Here is a 19,670-nt window from a genome sequence, read left to right on the forward strand (position 1 = left end):
ATTTAGTGCCTTTAGAGTTCTTGGGATGAAACTGTTTCTAAACCGCGAAGTCCGTACAGGGACTAAAGCGTTTGCTGTGGCTCAGGCAGCGTCTGCTTCATGCTGTGTACTGATAATTCTCTTTCCAATCAGCTGCTGCTGTGATTCCCCACTCAGATACAGTAATATAAATACTCCGAGTGGTGCAGTGAGAGTAATGTGGAAAAAGATGATCTGCTGTGGCAACCCCTAACGGGAGCAGCTGAAAGAAGATGCAGTGAGAGTTACAACGCTAAAGCAGTTATGGTATTTGGAATACTATGGCTATTCCCTGGACCATTATATTGCTGCAGGTTAATTACAATCAGATGCATTACACTAATAAACAATATGCAGTTAATTTCAGTGTGTTTATAAAGCTGCGCCAGGAATGTGGATTTAAGAAAGAAAGGGTGATCACACAGGAACAGTAGCACTGCTTTGACGCTGGGTGCCGCCAGTCTGCAAAACCGGCCGGATAAATTGCGTACGCCAAGGAATGAGTTACCGTGGAAATGTGCGTGGCTTTACACCAAGTTTAGGTTTTATACATCGCGATTTGAGCGTGGAAAGGTTCGTACGCAACATTTCTGTGCGTACGCACCGTTTATACATGAGGCCCCTGGTCAGGACACCTTGCAACCCTCGTCCCAGCTGGGATAACAGAGCGATGGATGGACTGGAGGAAGCTAGAAACTGGGAGAAGTTAACTCCCCCGTATGACAAATGGCAACCTGAGAGTTGGAGTATTGAAGTTCAGCTCTGTCGGGGTCCTTGGGTGCTGCCAGAGGGTGTTGTCAGCGGGGTGGGGAGGAGGGGGGGGGTGATGGGGGGGAACCTCACAAGTCACCATACGACCTGGAAATGCTCCTCAATGGGCAGCGACATGTTACTAGACGAACTCCACTTCCTCACCTTGGGGTGTGAGAGTCAGGAGGCAACAAGAGGAGTAAAAGGAGAGGACCACCGTTTATTGGTGTATAACTGTGGTGTTTGGGGCTGTGCGCACTTGGAAATGGGTGAAAATAAAAACCCAAAATTGTGTTGGGTAGATGTTGTGTCTGAGTTTTGGGGGCTCAGTGGTGCCCCCTTGTGGTTACAACAGCAGTGACACAGGGAGCTGGCACAATCTTACTGGTGTCATCCACAGAGCAGATCACTTCAGGTGAATTCGGCACTTGAGACTTCTTCTTCTTCTTCTTGTCCTCTTTGCCGCCTTCTTCCCAGTCTCTGGGAATTAAAAATGTGATGATCAAGGTGGAAAAAAATGATATGCAGGATTTAACCAGAAGCAAGTAAACTGTGAATGACCTGAAAACCTTTTTTCAGAAAATGGTGGCTGTCATTGGCAGTCGATTCTCATCACCACCTATGGCCAGCCTGCAACCTCCTCAACACACCACCACCTCCTCCTCTTTCTCCACCACTGACATTTCCAACCTCCTCTTTAGCTGCCCCAATACCCGTCCACTAGACCCCTGCCCCTCACACCACCCTTCCCTCATTCACTTACATGAGACGTCAACACCTCACACCACACAGGACTTTTTCCCCACATTGCTCAAACAGGCCCTAATATGTCTTCTTCTCAAGAATCCCACTCTTGACCCCACTCAGGCCTGGGTCTCTCCTCTCCTTTCTCTCTAAAACACTGGAATGTGCCATCTCTAATCAACTCTCTAACTTTCTTCAACAGAACAGACTGCTTGATCCTAATCAGTCAGGCTTCAAGAGAGGACATTCCACTGAGAGGACTCTGTTTACCGTTGTCAACATGTTAGAGTTGGCTAGAACTACCAACATGCCTTCTATCCTCGTTCTGCTAGATCTTTCCTCTGCCTTCAACTCAGTCAACCTCCAGATCCTCCTTGCTGCCCTCAATGACCCTGGCATCACTGGAACTGTCCTCAGGTGATCCGAATCCTACCTCTTGGGCAGGTCCTTCTCTGTGTCCTAACATGGAGAGATGTCAAAGGTGTACCAGCATGGGTGTGTTCCAAGGATTGGTGCTGGACCCTCTCCTCTTCTCTGTACATAGAAAAGCGCTATATAAATGTAAAGAATTATTATTATTATATACCTCTTCACTGGACCCTATCATCCAGTCCCATGGTTTCTTCTATGCAGATAACAAGCAGCTGAACCCCATTTGTTCCATCCAGAGAACCACAAGATATCCATTAGAATCTCAATATGTCTCACTGATATTTCAAACTGGATGAAGGGACACCATCTTCAACTCAGCCTGGTCAAGATGAACCTTCTTGTTATCCCACCTCGTCTCTGTGCAGCTCGGCTCACAGTCACTAACTGGACCACTGCAGCTGTCTGCTGGCAGGGCCACTGGCTTGTGTCACCGAGTGGCTTCAGATGATTCTAAATGCAGAGGCACATGTGGTGTTCAACCTGCTGAGGTGGACACAAGTCACTCCTCTCTTCAGTTCACTGCACTGTTAAGAGTCATGATCCAGTTTGAAGTGTCCTCATCTGGTTTGTTTAATTGGTGGGCTTTTTCTTGTCCTTTTTTGTTAGCCTGAGAAGACTCCGTGATGACACAATTAAAGATTTAACCCTACAATAATGAGCAAACGGTTAATATGAACACGTACTACACCACGCTTCTATCTCTATGTCAGGGGTGTTGAACTCTGGGCCTGGAGGGCCGCAGTGGCTACAGATTTTCATTCTAACCCTTTTCCTAATTTTCACTGCTAATTAATTCCTTTTCCCTTCATTTCAACATAGGCCTGTTTTTAAGGATTCAGTCCTCTGAATTGATTTGTGTCTTCATTAAATGGCTGCCAAACAGAAATGAGACATGAAACGAGCCAACAGATGACCAGCTAAACTGAGATTTCAAACTCCAACCAATTTCACTCCAACCAGTCTCTTAATGAGAAGCTGATTCTTGCTGTTTCTAAGAACATCATCAAAATGTTTTGGTAACCTGAGAGACCATCCTTACTGAGACCTTCACCATTCTTTATTTTCAGATATTGTGTGATGGGCACAGGTGAGCTGGTCATATGGTGGCTTTTTTGTCTCATTATTGTTTGGCTACAAATTAAGGAAAAAGAGACAACTAAGGCGCCTGAGTCAAGTTAATTAAAACTAAAGTAAAATAAGTCAATTAGCAGTAAAAACGGCTCACTAATGAAGAAGATGGTTAGAATGAAAACATGTAGCCAATGCGGCCCCCGAGGACCGGAGTTCGACACCTGTGCTCTACGTAGAACATTTCATAATGCCTCTCTCTATCCCCACCTAGTGGCGGAAGTACACAACACAACATAATTGTTAGTTGTTTACGCGAGCGCCGCCATGTCATTGTTAAAGTGCTAGTGCCAGACGTTTACATTGCAGGTCAGTCCGTGCTTTTTTTTTTTTTTGTGAATTTATATGTGAAACCAATCGGATGTTTTAAGAGAACTGTTATTACAAAAAAAAAAAAAAATCCGAAATCCAAACTTTTTTACAAGGCGTTTATGCCGCTCTCGTAACAATTCTTCTCATCCAACCCTGCCAGATGGCGCTCCCTCCAGTCTGGTTTCCTTTTTTATGCGCCGCTTCTTCCTATGAAGACCGACAGTGGTAACTGCGCTCAAACTAACAGCTCCGATCTTTAGTTTTCCGTGTCTTGTTTCTCTTCTTTGCCGTTACAAGCTGACGAAATCACAGATATCCTGAACTGAAACAGCAATAAAGGAGTGCAGCGACCACCATCTGTCAATGAGGTGTCAGTTTGAATACCCTGAAGCAGAGAACATTCAGGACAGATGCGTGTACTAATATCAGATTGGGACAGACGGACAGACAGACAGACAGACAGACAGACAGACAGACAGATAGATAGATAGATAGATAGATAGATAGATAGATAGATAGATAGATAGATAGATAGATACTTTATTAATCCCCAAGGGGAAATTCAATAGCAGACATTTCCTAAATTGTTGATTTTCTCTTTTGTAAGAGCTCTGTTAAAATGTTTTGGGGACCTGAGCAGATCAGCGTTCCTGAGACCTTCACTTCTCTTTATTTTCAGATATTGCATGAGAGACGCAGTGCGCCGGTCGTGTTTTGGCTCATTTTGTGCCTCATTATTCTTCAACAGCAAATCAAATAAAATTAATTCAAAAGAAGTTAATCAGCAGCAAAAATGGGTCACTAATTAAGAAAAGGGTTAGAATGAAAACCTGCAGCCACTTCGGCCCTCCATGACCGGTGTTGGGGACCCCTGCATGACAGAATTCAGTGTTAATACGTCTTAAAAGTGGAAAAGTCACACGGGACATACTAAGTGCACTGAAGTAGCAAAGAATAAGCCAAACTGAGCATTGAGTTCACTGATCACCCACTTTGAGTTTGTAATGAAGGCCTGAACCTACCACAGACACCCTAACTTGACTATTCATGGTGTACACCAGAGGTGGGCAAAGTCAGTCCTGGAGGGCTGCAGCGGCTGCTGGTTTTTGTTCCAACTCAGTTGCTTAATGAGGAAGCAATCCTTGCCAATAATTTAAATTTCATGGCTTGCTGGTGCTTTAACTCTGCTATGTCAGGTCATTCTCATATCCTAGAATTTTTTTCCCTTTCTAAGGATATCATCGAAATGATTTGAAGGCTAAAATGGAGGAGTAATTCTCAGTCCTTCATTTTTTCTCTTCACTTTCCTTCCAAGTATTTAATTAAATCCAATAGTGCACGATAAATACACACAGGTGTTAATGGTAACAAGTTAAATGGAGAAATGCAGCTCTCCATAGCGTAGTTGTCAGGATTAGATAGATAGATAGATAGATAGATAGATAGATAGATAGATAGATAGATAGATAGATAGATAGATAGATAGATAGATAGATAGATAGATAGATGTGAAAGGTACTATATAGAAGCAAAAATTAATGAATAAGCTAAACAGACAGAACAGATGGCCCTCGACCAATAAAGACATCAACCACAGCTCAGCTTGTGTCAGTAAATCACTCCTTTTATTAATAATTGTACTTTGACATGTGTACTTTTTATAATTCAATCAATACAAATATAGAATTGCAGATATATAATTTTGTATAAGTAGAGTTTTCCTCATTTTTCTTTCATTTGTGTCACTTCATTGTTGCACCAACTTGCTTAAAGACAAACTCGTTAAACAACAAACCTAAATGGTGGAGCTTAGGCCTTAGAAGAGTTCTGTTATTTTTACATATTTCTCGATTATAAAAGAAAATCTTGAGATGAGACTATTGCCAAGAGATTTTTTCAAGTGGGTCCTGCCCTCCTCTCAACCATTTCAGTATTTTGGGACTCAAAAGAAAAAAAGTGTTTAAAGAAATATCCTAAAACTTTCATTGATTCAACTAATATGACTAAGACTGACATTCCTGATTATCGCCGCAGAGATAATCATCACAAACAACACACTTAACACGGAAAGAAATATGGTAAAATTGTGTTGATCGATAAATCAGTGATTGTACTGTATAACCCGTATTTGCTCAAACGGTTTGATTGTCATATTAATGTCGAGTATTGTGCATTGGTTATGAGTATTAAGTACATCTACAAGTACATTCATAAAGGTCACGATACAGTACATATAACTTTATCCAAAGAACAGTCTCAATGAAGTTCAAGCATATTTAGATACTCGATATGTCAGTACAATAGACAGTGGGTGACATTTAATGGAATTACCAATGCATGGATGAAGTTATTCTGTTGAATTATTACTATTTAATTTACCAGGTCAGAATATAATTTAATTTAAAGAAGGCAAAGAAGCTGAAACTTTACAAGTAGAGAAAGCTAAAAATACAAAATTATTGGCTTATTTTGAACTTAATAAAACTGACATCAATGCAAAGCATTGCACAAATTCCTCAGCATTACACGTGGCAGTAACAAAAAAAGGAGTGTAGCATCCAAGAAAAATTAATTGCAAAACTGTTGCTCGATTAAATATTACAGTATATCAGCAATAGATATTACACAGTTTCATTTAAAATTGTTGTTATGTGAATAGAAAGGAGCAACTTCGTATAAAGATGTTCTAACTATAGATGGGACTACGTATGGTACTTTTCAAGAAGTGGCACGAGCAGCTAGATTATGTAAATCAGACGACTACATCTTCAAAATGACATCTGATGCCCCTTCCGTAATGATGCCTGACAAATCAAGACACCGCTTCATTTACTTAATTATGACGGGTGAAGTTGATGCTTTAAAAGTATGGAAAGCACTCAAAGGACCATTATCTGAAAAGTCGAATGAACAAACGGCTCTTTCGATCATCAAAGAATTGTTAGAAGCAGAACATTTAATGATGCAGCAATTTGATCTTCCAGAAGAAATAAACAAATCTGAGGTAAAGACAGAGATAACAGCAGATGAAGACTTAACTGTGGAAGGCCATGGAAAATTATACTGGGAAATGTACTCACAATTAAACGATGATCAAAGAACAGTTTTCGGCACAATTCAAAAAAGCATTCTTGGTGAAATTTGTCAGAGGTTATTCTTCATAGATGGACCTTACCCGTACGCAAGTGGCAGACCCACGAGGTGAGGGTGCATAGCACCTGCCTGGGGGTTGGCAAGCGAATTGAGCAGAGACCCCTAGTTTTTATCAGGTAAATGTGTTTATTATAAATTGTGCTGATTGTAAAACATCATCAATATTGTAAGACAACATCCAATCATTGTACATCTTATTTTAACAAACCAGAAGCTATTTTTTTACCTCCCTTGTATAACCAATCTAAAACATTTCCCCTGTTTTTCTTCCTTTCTTCTTGATCGTCATGATTCTTCTGCTCACTTGGTAGGAGTTCTTCATTTCTGCTGAGTTTTACTATTATCACTGCCTGTTCCTTCACTTCCTGCAGTGACTTCACTCGCTCCATCCATCCTGGCTTTGCTTCTTGTTCTTCAGCCTGAATGAGGAGCTCAATGTACTCAGGAGTGGACAGCGGGTTTGGTCTGAGGGCGATTTCTTGAAGTCGTTTTATACTTTCATAAGACTCTGTAATGAGTCTATGAAGCTCCTCTTCCACAACATCCAGCTCATGCTGAAGCCGCTCAAACACTTGTTCAGTTGTCATCTTCTCCCCTTTTGCTTTTTCATATTTCTTCTTAAGCTCATCATACGTCTTTTTGACCTTTTTAGTTTTGTATTTGAATCTGTGCTGTTGGTTGGAGTGAACACTCCACTCACACTTACCAGGACAAACAGTGCAGACCCCGTCCTTCATAACAGCACATTTGATCTTATCCTCATCATCTGAGCGTGAGCATGGATAATGACAGGTGAAGTTGCATTTCTGGCAGTTAGTGATGAACTTGCCGGTGCCTGCAATGCTCTCTCTTATTGTCTCAATTTCCTCCACTTCATACTCAAAGTCCTTGTTGCTCTCTATGTCAGTAATGTGCTTATTTAAAATGTCACGGGTTTGTCTCATTTCTTCAAGTTTAATCAATCCAGCTTTAATCTGAGGCTGCAATCCTTCCACTGCCATCTCTAAGCACCTGCGCTCCTTAAGCACCTCTTTAGTTAGTGCTAAACTTTTATCATCCATCTTCTCTAAGGAATTAAAAAACCCCTCCATGCTCTTTGCACCCATGTCCCAAAACATTTTGTCAAACATCAGACCATCACTGCTATTACTCTCGTCATTATTAGCAAAGAGGGCCGAGTTATTAAATTTGAAAAATAAAGGTCTCCCTTTCTCATCTTTTTGGAATGGGATGTTACACTCAGTGATGGCATCCAGAACTGGTGGACGCTGTCCATCTGCAAATGTGATCAGGACCAGGATGTTATTGGCTATGTCTTTACCAAAAATGGATAAAATGGAGTCAAAGATGTACTTCTGTGTGTGTGTCAGTCGAACTTGGGAGGCCTGAACTACAAAGCACACTGCGTTAATGTGCTGAACCCCCTGTGGAGATGAAAAACATTCTTGTATCTGCTCAGTGATTTGTTTGTCCCGATCAATTCCTCTGGTGTCTCCAAAACCTGGTGTGTCGACTATAGTGAAGGAGTATGGGACTTTGAAACAATCCTGGTAGTTCATTTCATAGGCAGTGACAGCAGACGTTTGGCTTACAGCTTGACTTCTAGATGTTTCTTCATGGACTAACTTGAACCTGAAGTCATCCTCCCACTGGACACCTAAGATGTAATTTACCATTCCGTTGATCAGTGTGGATTTGCCAGAACCTGTGGCTCCAAGGACCATAATAGTTTTTCCAGGTTTACTGGATGTCCTGTTTCCAAAGGTGCGTTTTGCAATATTTTTCACAGTGATTATGGACTCTGACTTTAAAAGCAAATGGTAAAGTCCAGGTTTTCTATCATTAATCTTCTTACTTTGATGTTTTATTGCAAATTTACCTTTAAGTTTTTTAACAGGTAGTGTCTTCTCTTCAATCGTATCGCTGGCCTGACTCACACCCACTTGACAAACGGCTCTGTGTCTGAAATGATATGTTGAAACTGGACGTAACTTTGTAATCATAACCTGTTCAACGGTGTCTCCTGTGTCCACAGTCTTCCACTCTTCATCTTCAGGTAGCTTATACTCCACTCTGTACCCTTCTGAATCAGACTTCTGGACTTGTAACTTCAGGGTTACGCTGTTGTCTGTTACAGAATCAGCCACAAAAGGCACAGGTTTAGGTGGAAGATGAAATTTATGGCTGATGAGACTCCCAGATTTATAAAGATAGATTGTCACCCCAGGATATTCCTCATCAGGGATGGAGTGAACGAGAAATCTCGTTGTTTTGCTGCTTTGGTTAATTTCAGCAAACTCAATGAATTGCTGCAAATACTTTCTGAAATTCTGGATGATTAACTCTTCACTTGGCTCTGACAGATGATCTGAGGACTGACAAGAAGGGGCCTGAAGGTAACGTTTCATTACTGATATGTATGACTGACACACATGGAGTGAGGTGAAAGTCAAGCAGACAATATTTTCTATGCTAGTGTCATATTTATCCAGGTCATTTATATCAATATCAAGTTCCATTTCATTAATTTGATTAAAGACCTTTGTGAGCATGCTGATTTCCTTTTCTCTTTTATCCAGCCATGTTGTTATAGCACACTTGTTAAATGGCGACTCTTCCTTCTTCTTCAGGATGTCTGCCAGCTGTTCCTCATTTGCACCCCCACCCCTTATATTTGGTAAGACCCTCGCAAGGTCTTTTTGGAAAATACATTTATATTGATTAAGCACTGATTTGAATTGTTCTGCATTTTCGTTAATTATTGAAAAGTTATTCACAACATTGTCCTTCATGATGTCATTACATCTCATGATGTGCTCGTCTATCTCCTCCAGGACCTCCTGAGATTTGGACACCAGTGCAGCACTGATCTCTTGTACCAGCTGAGCAGCCTGTGAATTGAGATGTTTCAGTGGGTACAACCAGACCTGGATGGGCACTGCTAGCTCGTCATCTTTCCCAAGTTTATTTGGTAAGTTTGTATAAATCTCCATGGCATCCTGAAAGCTTGTAGGATTGTGATGAAGGGCAAAATCACCATAGAATGTGCAGTTAAAATGGTCAGCAATTTTCTTGTCAGCATCTGTCATTTTTAAATCTCCTTTTCCATCTAAAGAAATACATTGTTTAATTAATATTTCTAATTTCCCTGTGATATCTTGGTTCTCTTCCTCTTTAGAGCTGGTTTGATCAAAAACAAAAAAGGCCTGAGCTCCATACAACACGCCTGTGACAACATGGGTGGCCGATTTCTGCTCAAACACTTCTGGATAGTCTACTTTCTGCCTCCCCAAGTGGCTCATGGTGAGCTGTTCCATTCTCGTGGTCGTGCTGTAGTGCAGGGTAACCCTGGACTGATGTTTGGATGGTTTGGTGTCATTGAGGTACTTGCCAGACCCACCGACCTCAATCAAGCCAAACAAGAAGCTCACTTTAAGTGAGGCCGTCACATTTAAGATGGAGGTTTTCTCATCCAAAGAATCTGATGTGATGATCTCGAATTTTGTGTTCTTCTGGGGTTTAATGTTGAGGTGTTTCTTGAGGTTTTCAAAGTCCCATAGAGTGACACCTGGTGAAAAAAACAAAATTAAAGAAAAAAAAAATTATAATTTGGATCAAACTTGGACCCCACATATCATTGCAGGTTTTGTTTTTTTGAGAGACAGCAAACCTAAAAAGTTGAATTTTAACTCACCTGGAATGAGCGAGTCAGAGCGACAGTCATAGAGCATCCCTACCTGGAAAGGTCGGCCCAGGGCAGTCATCTCCAAAGGGGAGCCATCTTGAGATGACAATCCCAGCCTGAGGAATTAAGCATGTAAATGATATTAACATCAGTATTTTGTTAACATTCATATCACATCTATCCATTTTCTAGGCATTTTTAATATTATGCAAGGTTGCTGAGGGGAAGAAGAGTGTATCTTGGCAGGACTGGGCACAAGGCAGAAACCACTGCTAGAGGAGCTGCCAATCCATTGCAGACTGCATACAAATTCACTCACTCTTGGTCCGATTGAAGTGGCAAATGAAGTGGCAGTATGGTTCATTCGATAGCTCCAGAGCTCTGGCTTCAAACCTGTTTTGGTCACCAGCTGTGTAGAATTTGCACGTTCTGCTTTCTTTTGGTGCTTTGCTCTTCATCCTCATCCTCCCTTTGTCCTACTGTTGCCAGAATAAGCCCTGGCTTTCATGATCCTAATACCTGTATTGCATTATGCAAATTCAATAAATGAATGGAATAAAGTATTGTTAATTGTTAGTTGTTAATTCAGAAATATAATTAGGGCTTTTGCCAAACTGATCAGGAGTTTCCCACAAGTCAAGATGAGGTTAAGAAGACAACACCATCTGTATAAAGCAACGATTTTACCCCAGGCCCCCTCCCAACTGAACACCTGCCTTAATTTCTTGTCTATGAAAGCCACAAATAGGAAAGACAAGAAGACACGGCCTTGATGGAGTTCAACACCCTCAATGAATAAGTCGTTGTTGTTTTACATTTGTGTATTCTTCTTACATACTGTGATAGATTAAAGGTCTCTGTGACCCCTTGAACCCTCAGACTAGACGTCAGACACCAGGTAAAAGTCCAAATATAATATTTATTTAGACAATTATGTGCACAAAGCACCCTCCACTCCACAATACTCAAATAATAAATCAATAATCAATAATAACAATAATCCTCCTCACTCCCAGACGTGTTGCCACCCTTCCACCCAGCACAGCTCGACGTCTGGGATTTCCCATAGTCCTTTTATAGTCCTGATCCGGAAGTGTTTCGCCCTCTCTGTCCACGTGACTAGGAACACTTCCGGGTCATATAAAAATTCTTCTTCACACCGGAGGCACGTCGTTTCTTCCTGTCATGTGATCATGACTCACCTCCGGGTTATAGGGCACATAAGAGTCCGACAACCTCCCTACAGCGACTCCTGGAGGCCCCCATGGTATCCAGCAGGGCTGTGCATATAAATTACAGAGTCCATGATGCCCTGCTGGAATTCGGGGCACGTTCATGCTGTCGGGAGAGCTCCTCCTGGCGGCCTGGGGGTGAGGGCCGGAGTAGAAAGCCGGCAATCCTTCACACATACTTAAGAGTAAACTGTCCTGCGATCCCAATAGCAGTGTTCTTCCTACCGTCTTTTAGCCGAGCGCTCCACCCGGCTAATTTCGTTGAGCGCCCGGCTGTCATCTTGCATGACATTGTGAGATGACAGCCACAGATCTACAGGCACAGGCAGCTCTAATGATCTGCAGAGATAGCAAGGAACGAGTGGGCGGGTGGGCAAATATTTTAGAAGTAGGATCGCAAGTTGCGAGGAGAGAGGTGCGGGACAGGATGTTGCCGATCACGTGATGCTAAAGCTAATAGTGGGGACGAGGCGGAGCGGAGTTCACAAGCAAAGAGTATGGGGAGGTCGGGTTTCGAGAGAGGGGTGTACATGGTAATAGCGGGGGCAGAGCAGCTTAATATAGTAGTAAGGAGTATGGAGAGGTGGGTGGGCGAGTGGGGGCTGTACATTCTAATAGCGGGAGCGGAGAGGCAGTTCAAAAGCAAAGAGGATGTGGAGGTGGGCGGGCGAGAGGAGGACTGATAAAATAAAAAAAAAATCTAGTGGAACCAGCCAATCAGATATCAGAAAAAGGGCGTCAGGAAGTGACATCTCTGTTCTCAGTGTCAGTGCAGTCTGTGTAGTGCTGCTAAGCGTATATATATTTACAGTTGTTTAAGCATTAGGTGTGTTCGGTGTTCAAAAATCCTTGTAGCACTCACTGTGGTTCCTGTTAAAGTGACTCCCTCTTCCATTCTTATATTTGCTCATATTTGGACCTGCGTCCATATTGCAAAAAGTGTGCAGAAACCCTTGCAGCACACACTGTGTTTTGTCACTGAATTGCTGAGGGTTTTGTACAGAAGCGTATTAGGGCCATGGTGAAAAAAAAAAAAAAAATATGGACAAAATGAAGAAAAAAAAAAAAAAATATGTCGAGAATAAAGTCGACATGTTGACTTCATTCTCGACATTTCCACTTTTTTCTCGTCGTTTATTTTGTGATTAAAGTTGACATGTTGACTTTATTCTTGACCTTTCCACTTTAATCTTGACACTTATGATGAGATTAAAGTCGACATTTCCACTTTATTCTCACAGTTTATTTAATAATTTTATTTAAATTAAACTTCATCCTAAAATCAATGTTTAATTTACTCGATTTTCTCAAACCCTGTCATAAGTTTGTGTTAAGTGTTCCCCGACCCGGTTGTTAATCACTATGCTTCTTAAACCGACTTCCTCTGCACTAAGAGGAGGCACAGGCAGTGATCGCCGCACATTCACTTCATGATATTCCTGCTCTCTGAACATTTGAAATGCTAAGATAAATACTTGATATCATTTTCATGACGAAATGCATTAAAGCAGGTATTAAACATGTGGGGGGCATGGTGGTGCTCCCTTGCAGTAAGGGGTCCCCAGGTGTACGTTCAGTGTAGAGACCTTTATGGCAGGTGTGATGAGGCTCAAAAAAACTGGATGTATGAATGGCTATCGCAAAAGTTTAACTGAAATATTGTGTAAATGTTGGGTTTGTGATCTGGTGGTCGGAGACACGAACACAGAATTCAATGGATGTTCTTCTGAGCGGGCTTTCTTTATTGCATGCATGCAGTCCCTGTCTGTCAAACCCCCAATTCCTATCCTTCCTTTTTCTTTCTCCACATAACTAATCACCACACGATAAACGTCTTTGTGAAATTAAAACTAGTTATAAACTTAGACCATGGAGTGTTCGTTATACATGTTTAATTATGCCGTCCATTCAGGGTTGCGCCCATCCCAGCAAACATTGTGTGCGAGGCAGGAGGAAATTCTGAACAGGGCGCCAGCACATTGCAGGGTGACTACGAGCAACACATACACTAGCAGGGTCAATATTGCAGAACAAAACCCAACATCCTACATGACTTTGAAAGGAAACTGAACACGCCGAGTAAACCCACCAGAAAAACATGCAAATTCAAAACAGGGTACACCCGGGACCCCATTGCTGCGAGGCAGCAGTGCAACCTCCACGCCACCGGGCCCCCACATGTTTAATACCTGCTTTAATGCATTTCATCATGAAAATGATATTAAGTATTTATCTTGGCATTCTAAATGTTCATAGAGCAGGAATATCATGAAGTGAATGTATTCTGTGTGCTGCCTGCGCCTCCTCTCAGTGCAGAGGAAGTCAGTTTAAGAAGCACGTAGCGATTAACATGGCTCTGGGAACACTTTACACAAAGCATTTAATGTGCTACATAACTTATAATGGGGTTTGAGAAAATCTAGTAGATTTAATATGCATTTTAAGATGAAGTTTAGTTTACGATGTTCTATTTTAATGACAAACTACAAGAATAAAGTCAACATGTCGACTTTAATCTCGAGATAAACAGCGAGAATCAAGTAGAAATGTCGAGAATAAAGTCAACATGTTGACTTTATTCATGACATAAGCATCGAGATTAAAATGGAAATGTTGAGAATGCATACCTGCTGTAGTCTGCATTGAATATCCAACAGGCTCCCACTTTCCCACTCAAACGTCTTATACTCATAGGTACTTTTAATTTTTTCCAAACATTTTACCAACATGAGTAGTAAAAGTGTTCAGAAAACAACACTGCTCAGTTATTTCAGAAAAGAGGCGCCACAAACTAATGAAGGTTCAGCGTCAACTCCTGATGTGGCAATTTCAGACAAAGACATTGCAGAGGCTGGTCCATCAGGGGAAATCTCTTCAGCACACACTCTGCCAATTGATAAATCTAAGCACCGCTTATCCGGCATAAACAAACAATGGTTTAAAGATTTTGATTGGCTAATGGTCAAAGAAAATGGTATGTGGTGCTCATTGTGCATGAAATATTCAAACAAACACCTCACAAGGAGGGAGTTACCTTGGGTAAACGTGCCATGCACAAAAATTCGAAAAAGAAAGCTTGCTGGACCATGAAAAACGTAAAACGCACATTGAGTCTTCTGCTGACCTATTAGGAAAGCGTGTACTAGAGCAAACTGGAATCGGTCAAATTAAAAGATCTCTATCTGTGTTAAATACAGTGGAACTTCGGTTCACGAATGTCTCGGTACATGTAGAAATCGGGTTATGACCAAAGAGTTTGCCAAACTTTTGCCTCGGTTCACGACCACACACTCGGTATACGAACAAGCCAGTTTCCCTTTCGGTTTGTACGTGTTCAGTCTCTCCCTGTGCATTTCCTGTGCAGCGAGCAAGAGAGAGAGAGAGAGAGAGAGAGAGAGGGAGAGCGCGACACACACACACGCACACACACACACACAGGCAGTGTGAGAGAGAGAGACGCGCGCACACACATAGGCAGCACGAGACAATACTATCCACCTGCAGAGCCACAGCACCATATGTCACCGCTGTTTCAGACCCGCAGTTGTAGACCCGGAAGTGACGTCTCCGTCGTTTCAGGACTGACTTCGTAAAATTACTTTTGGAAGGTTTCGGCAGGTCTCGGCAAAGCCCGGAAAGTAACGTCGGGTCAAAGACCCGTTTAGAAACCAAATAATACGCATCATTGTGAAGTTCAGAGGGTTTCTGCCATCACGTAGTGTCATACATCAAATTAAACAATATGGATCATTTCTGTGAAACACACTATTAACATGTACGTTGTGTTCAGGTATGTGGGAACCATTTAACATGTCGACAAAATTAAAATCATCAAGATCTGTGTTAATTGAAAATAGTTTTTCATTTACATTCATGAAACGAACTATACAATATGATTATAATGTTTATACCACATTAGAGTTTATTAAAACGTTAATAATAAAAGTGATTACGTTTTTTAAAATGTACTATGCATTTGTGCAATATTGTTCTAAACCAATTTAGAATAAACATTTAAGCCAATCTAATATTTTTAAACATGTATGTGAAGAAAACAGCAATACATATTCTACACTGAATTATGTTATATATTAATTGCCTTATATAGAACTGCTCTAGTTTTTGTCACTTATTATTATAAACAATGGGCCATCAAAAGAAAAAAATAGAAATACTAATAAGAACACAATTTATTTATATAGCACCCTGCCCAAAATTCAAAAAGAACGACGGGACCTATATAACATTGGCTACAAATAATATCTTCACTAAATAAAGATAAATACAGGTTATACAAAACATTCAAATAGAATAAAAGACAATAATGCAGACTAAAATACAACATATAATACTACAAAAAAATCTTGAGCAAATAACATAAATTGTGATAAAAATTCAAACCCTGAGTACCTGGACAGATAGAGGGGGTCAACTGACAGAAGGGGCAGAATGTCAGGTCTGTTTAATGTCCTCCTAAACAAATGAGTTAAAACAAATGAATGGAGTCAGCTAATATCATTAATTTCGGGAGGTCATTCCACAGTCAGGGCGCTATATACAGTTGAAGGCCCTGCTGTCACCTACAGAGTGCAGGTTAGTGGGGGGCACAGAATCAGAGGACCTTAGTGGGCAGGTCAAGAACAGAATTTGATATTCAGTCCTGTAAGACACAGGGAGCAGTGAAGTAGTAGTGACTTACAATAATCAATGTGTGATGTGATAAAAGCAGGGACAAGCTTCTCAGCATTAGAAAAGGAGAGGAATGAGCAAACATAAGAAAGGTGACACAGGTGGAAGTTTAATATGGTTTACATGGTGAAATAAGAAAAGGATGAATCAAAGTGACACCGAGATTCTTTGCAGTAAAAGAAGGTCTGATGAGATCTTCACCAAGAATGGTTGAAGCGTTGCTTGTTTTCTTAAGTTGCACTTTAGTGCCACATTGCAGGAGTTCAGTTATGTTGCAATTTCATTTTAAAGAGTTTTGCTCTGTTCAGGTTTTAATTTTATTTTAATTTCACTGAGGCAATTTGTGAGCTGAGAAAGCTGTGATGAAGTGTCACTTTTAACACTGAAATGCCGTAGGTCTAAGCATCATCTGCATAAAAATGATAAGCCAGTCCAAAGCTACGAATAACTTGCTCAAGGTGAAGCACAGAGATACAGAAGAGCAGAGGATGTCATTTCATTAACAAAGGGAAGTCAGATGGAGGAAATCCTGTGAGAAATTAAGGCGTGAGGGTTACCCTGGACATGACATAAGCTGCATGGCCACAACGCCATTTGCAATAACTTTTACACAAACTGGGACAGCAGCTCCTCAAGAGGAAGGTAACAATGCTTAGCACAATAAGGAAAAATAAGCCAGAGCTCCCATCTCAACTGCTGGCCACACAGAATAGGCCAGTGAAGACATTAAAGTTTTGTCTAAACAAATGACACATCCTTGGTGAACAATGTGATCTGCACAGGGATAGGAGATGCCATGGCCAGAAATGATAATGGACTATAATGCTACAAAAAGAGGAGTGGAGAATTTAGACAAAACATTACGCTGGATGCTGGCCACAGGCAATTTTTTCAACATATTGAACATCTCAGAAAAAAATACTTTTGTTATCTGGACAACCTTGAACTGAGACTGAAACAGGGAGAAGGAGACAGAGCCTTCTTGAGGAGCAGGGTAAAGCACTGGTGACACCTCACGTACTACTGGGACGACAAGTGCCAAAGACCCCAGCATGCACAGCCATTGTGTCGATTCAACAGTCCAATCCACAGGAAAACCAATGACTGCACCAGTAATATGTATGCATAGTTTGTGTGTCTCACTGTGTTATTTTAGCCTGCTGAACTGTACAGTTATTACAGTATTGTGTAGAAAATTAAAATATTCAGTTCTGCTTGATAAACAAATAGAATGTGATCTGAGAGTAAAGAGTAAACAGGTTATTTTTTATTTTTTATACATTGCTTGTTAAAATAAAGTAACCATCTGATTTAAAAAAAAAATCCCTCAATAGTACATACGTAGCAAAAATGTAATCATAAGTTGAGATTCAACTCAATTATTTTTCATGCTTCTCAAAGAAAAATTAAAATACGTTGTTTGTAAACTACTGCATTTGTGAAGTGGGAGGGGATATCCAAAATTATCATTGAGTGTATTTCAGTAATGTATTTAGTGACTTATAAAACCACAATATTACATTAAAATATACTGCTCAAAAAATTAAAGGAACACTTTTTAATGAGAGTATAGCATCAAGTCAATGACACTTGTGGGCTGTTGATCTGGTCAGTTCAGTAGCAGAGGGGCTTGTTCATCAGTTTCAGTTGCTTTGGTGCACTAGAGGGGCAACAATGAGGCGACCCCCAAAACAGGAATGAATGGTTTAACAGGTGGAGGGAGCCCACTAACATTTTTCCCTCCTCATCTGTTTTGTCACTCGTTTTGCATTTGGCTACAGTCAGTGTCACTACTGAGGCGATACCTGGACCCTACAGAAGTTACACAGGTAGTCCAATTTCTCCAGGATAGAACATCAAGTGGTGCCATTGCCAGAAGGTTTGCTGTGTCTCCCAGCACAGTCTCAAGGGCATTGAGGAGATTCCAAGAGACAGGCAGTTACTCTAGGAGAGCTGGACAGGGCCAGAGAAGGTCCTTACCCCATCAGCAGGTCTGGAGGAACAGGATGAGCACTGGCAGAGCCTACAAAATGACCTCCAGCAGGCAGGCCACTGGTGTGAATGTCTCTGACCTCTGACAAAAAGAAACAGACTTCATGAGGGTGGCCTGAGGGCTCGACATCCTTTCGTGGGCCCTGTGCAGCTTGATTGGCATTTGCCATAGAATACCAGAATTGGCAGGTCCACCACTGGTGGGTGCCCTGTGCTTTTCACATATGAGGGCAGGTTCACCCTAAGCACATGTGACAGATATGAAATGGTCTGGAGAAGCCGTGGAGAACGTTATGCTGCCTGTAACATCGTTCAGCATGACCGGTTTGGTGGTGGGTCAGTGATGGTCTGGAGGGATGCACAGACCTCTACAACTAGACAATGACACCTTGACTGCCATTAGGTATCGGAATGAAATCCTTGGACCCATTGTCAGACCCTATGTAGCTTATGTCATGTCCAGGGCAACCCTCATGCCTTAATTTATAATATAATAATTAAGTTATCTTAATTTTATAATAATATAATCTTATCTCACAGCTCCAGCGGATTCAAAACTCAACTGCAAGAGTCCTGACACAAACCAACAACAGCGAGCACATCCCAGCTATCCTGCTGCACCTTCACTGCTCCCTGTGTCTTACAGGACTGAATATCAAATTCTGTTATTGACCTGCCCACTAAGGTCCTCTGATTCTGTGCTCCCACTAACCTGCACTCTGTAGGCGACAGCAGGGCCTTCAGCTGTATATAGCGCCCTGACTGTGGAATGACCTCCCGAAATGAATGATATCAGCTGACTCCATTCATTTGTTTTAACTCATTTGTTTAGGATGACATTAAACAGACCTGACATTCTGCCCCTCCTTTTAGTTTACTCCCTCTATCTGTCCAGGTACTCAGGGTTTGAATTTTTATCATAATTTATGTTATTTGCTCAAGATTTTTTTGTAGTATTATATGTTGTATTTTATGAATGTTTTGCATATCCTGTATTTATTTTGGCGGCACGGTGGCGCAGTGGGTAGCGCTGCTGCCTCGCAGTTGAGAGATCTGGGGACCTGGGTTCGCTTCCCGGGTCCTTCCTGCGTGGAGTTTGCATGTTCTCCCCGTGTCTGTGTGGGTTTCCTCCGGGCGCTCCGGTTTCCTCCCACAGTCCAAAGACATGCAGGTTAGGTGGATTGGTGATTCTAAATTGGCCCTAGTGTGTGTTTGTGTGTGTCCTGCGGTGGGTTGGCACCCTGCCCAGGATTGGTTCCCTGCCTTGTGCCCTGTGTTGACTGGGATTGGCTCCAGCAGACCCCCGTGACCCTGTGTTCGGATTCAGCGGGTTGGAAAATGGATGGATGTATTTATCTTTATTTAGTGAAGATATTATTTGTAGCCAATGTTACATAGGTCCTGTTGTTCTTTTTGAATTTTGGGCAGGGTGCTATATAAATACTGTAAATTGTGTTCTTATTAGTATTTTTCTTTTTTCTTTTGATGGCCCATTGTTTATAATAATAAGTGACAAAAACTACAGCAGTTCTATA

The 19,670-nt window shown here is 41.4% G+C and overlaps 1 protein-coding gene and 1 long non-coding RNA gene across 2 annotated transcripts in view; both read right to left on the reverse strand.

Annotated features, from left to right (window-relative positions):
- Positions 1 to 10,868, reverse strand: part of LOC114644956 (uncharacterized) — a 114,696-nt gene extending 103,828 nt beyond the window's left edge. Inside the window, exon 1 of the long non-coding RNA XR_007934705.1 lies at positions 10,275 to 10,868. This is a non-coding gene — a long non-coding RNA (uncharacterized LOC114644956). The remainder of the gene's footprint in view (positions 1 to 10,274) is intronic.
- The window catches only part of LOC114644950 (uncharacterized), a 217,642-nt gene that overhangs the window by 107,539 nt on the left and 90,433 nt on the right, over positions 1 to 19,670 (reverse strand). The gene's annotated exons all lie outside the window — the stretch shown is intronic.

The sequence above is a fragment of the Erpetoichthys calabaricus genome, chromosome 4 (assembly GCF_900747795.2).
Source record: "Erpetoichthys calabaricus chromosome 4, fErpCal1.3, whole genome shotgun sequence".
Taxonomy (NCBI): domain Eukaryota; kingdom Metazoa; phylum Chordata; class Cladistia; order Polypteriformes; family Polypteridae; genus Erpetoichthys; species Erpetoichthys calabaricus.